Here is a 3,224-nt window from a genome sequence, read left to right on the forward strand (position 1 = left end):
ATTATAAGAAAATTCAATATGAGGCAAGCATTTTTCCCATATTTTCTTATTATTCTTCAAAATAGCCCTAAGCATAGTAGACAATGTTCTATTGACTACTTCAGTTTGTCCATCAGTTTGGGGTGACAAGTAGTACTAAAAGCAGTTTAGTCCCCAACTTAGCCCATAAACATCTCTAAAAGTGGCTAAGAAATTTAGTATCACGATCTGAAACAAATAGTATTTGGCACACCATGCAAGCGAATAATTTCACGAAAGAACAAATCAGCAACATTAACAGCATCATCGCTTTTATGACATGGTATAAAGTGTGTCATTTTCGAGAATCTTTCTACGACAACAAATATGCTATCCCTCCCCTTCTTTGTTCGAGGTAAACCTAAAACAAAATCCATAGATATATCCTCCCAAGGAACACTAGGTACAGGCAAAGGCATATATAAACCATAAGGATTGAGTCGTGACTTAGCTTTTTGACATGTAGTGCAGCGAGCAACAAAACGCTCAGCATCGGGTCTCATCTTTGGCCAAAAGAAATGTGTAGCCAGTACATCCTCCGTCGTCTTCACGCTAAAGTGTCCCATTAATCCTCCTCTATGCGCTTCCTGCAACAACAACAAAAGACGAACGGAGCTAGCTGGAATGCATAGCTTGTTAGCACGGAACACAAATCGATCATTAACGACGAACTTGTTCCATGTTCTTCCTTCTTTACAATTCTGCATTACATCTTTAAAATCAGCATCATGCACATATTGATCTTTGATGGTCTCCAAACCAAATATTTTGAAGTCAAGTTGTGAAAGCATAGTATAGAGATGAGACAATGCATCAGCAATAACATTTTTCTTTACCCTTCTTGTGTTTAATGACATAAGGGAAAGTCTCAATGAATTCAACCCATTTAGCATGTCTAAGATTCAGTTTAGCTTGAATTTTAATATGTTTCAAGGATTCATGATCAGAATGTATAACAAATTCTTTGGGCCATAAATAATGTTGCCATGTCTCTAAAGTCCGAACAAGAGCATATAATTCTTTATCATAAGTAGAATAATTCAGACTAGGCCCACTCAATTTTTCAGAAAAATATGCAACAGGTTTGCCATCTTGTAATAACACACCTCCCAATCCAATTCCACTAGCATCGCATTCAAGCTCAAAAGTCTTATTAAAATTAGGAAGTTGGAGTAAAGGAGCATGTGTCAACTTATCTTTCAATACCGTGAAGGCTTCTTCCTGTGTGGTACCCCAAACAAAAGGTACATCCTTCTTTGTAAGCTCATTGAGAGGTGCAACAATGGTGCTGATATCTCTCACAAAACGCCTATAGAATCCAGCGAGGCCAAGAAAACTCCTCACTTGTGTGACCGTTTTGGGCTGCGGCCAACTCTCAATAGCTTCAATCTTGGATTTATCAACTTCAATTCCCTGTGGAGTAACAACATAGCCAAGAAAAGATACTCTGTCGGTGCAGAAGGTGCACTTCCCAAGGTTACCAAACAAACGTGCATCATGTAGAGCAATAAAAATAGCACATAAATGTTCCAAATGTTCCTCCAAAGATCTGTTATAAATCAGTATATCATCAAAATAGACTACCACAAATCGTCCAATGAAAGCACGTAAAACTTCGTTCATTAATCTCATGAAAGTACTAGGTGCATTAGTTAACCCAAAAGGCATGACTAACCACTCACATAATCCAAACTTAGTTTTAAATGCTATTTTCCATTCATCTCCCAATTTCATACGAATTTGATGGTATCCACTACGCAAAACAACTTTGGAGAATATTGTAGATCCACTCAATTCATCAAGCATTTCATCTAGCCTAGGAATAGGATGACGATAACGAATAGTAATATTATTAGTGCCTCTATAATCAACACACATACGCGACGTACCATCCTTTTTTGGCACTAGTATAATAGGAACTGCACAAGGACTAAGAGATTCGCGTATATAACCTTTGTCGAGCAGCTCCTGTACTTGGCGCATAATCTCCTTCGTCTTCTCTGGATTGGTACTACTTGATTATAGTAGATAATGAAGCTATGCTTGCATGTTTTATGGGTGGATTAAATAAAGATATTCAGACCACTCTAGAGTATAAGGAATACAATAATATCACTCGTTTATTCCATCTTGCTTGCAAAGCTGGACGTGAAGTGCAGGATCGACAGGCATTGATGCGAACTAACTTTTCTACAGGTCGATCTTCATCATGGACACCGCGTGCATCCTCTACTTCCACACGTTCTGCTACACCGGTGCCTCGTCAGCTGCCACCGCCAACCATGATACAAGAAAGAAGGAACAACCACCACTATCTGTCAAGAGCACACCTTCTGGGCCTGCACAGAGCTCTTCTTCATCCATGGCATCAACAGGGCAAACACATGATATTATTTGTCGTCGCTGCAAGGGTGGAGGTCATTATGCTAGACAATGCCCATCTAAGCGTGTGATGATTGTTACCGTGGATGGTGGGTATGAGTCCGCTAGTGACTATGATGAGGAGACCTTGGCTCTTATTACAAGTGAAGAATATGGTGGAGATGATTCTGATCATGAGACACAATACATGGCTGCTGAAGATGCTGACAGGTATGAATGTTTAGTTGCTCAACATGTTTTGAGTGTGCAGGTTACACAAGCTGAGCAAAATCAGAGGCATAATTTGTTCCGTACAAAGGGAGTTGTGAAGGAACATTCTGTTCGCGTCATCATAGATGGATGGAGCTGCAACAACTTGGCTAGCATGGAGATGGTGGAGAAGCTATCTCTCACCACAAGACCACATCCACATCCTTACTAAATCCAATGGTTCAACAACCGCGGCAAGGTTAAGGTAACACGTATTGTTCGTGTGCATTTTAGTATCTCTACGTATGCTGATTATGTTGATTGTGATGTGGTACCTACGCAAGCATGTTCCTTATTACTTGGTAGACCATGGCAATTTGATAAAAATTCTGTACACCATGGTAGAAACAATCAGTATACTCTTGTTCATAAGGACAAAAAAAATACTTTGCTTCTTATGACTCCTGATTCCATTTTGAAAGATGATATTAATAGAGCTAATAAAGCAAAACAGGAGAAACATAAGAGTGAAAATCAGATTGTGCCAAAAGAATTTGAGCAACAAATGAAGCCTAATAATAAACCATCTAGTGTTGCTTCTGAAATTAAATTGAAAAGTGCATGTTTACTTGCCA

The sequence above is a fragment of the Triticum urartu genome, chromosome 5A (assembly GCF_056163025.1).
Source record: "Triticum urartu cultivar PI428250 chromosome 5A, HENAU_Tu73, whole genome shotgun sequence".
Taxonomy (NCBI): domain Eukaryota; kingdom Viridiplantae; phylum Streptophyta; class Magnoliopsida; order Poales; family Poaceae; genus Triticum; species Triticum urartu.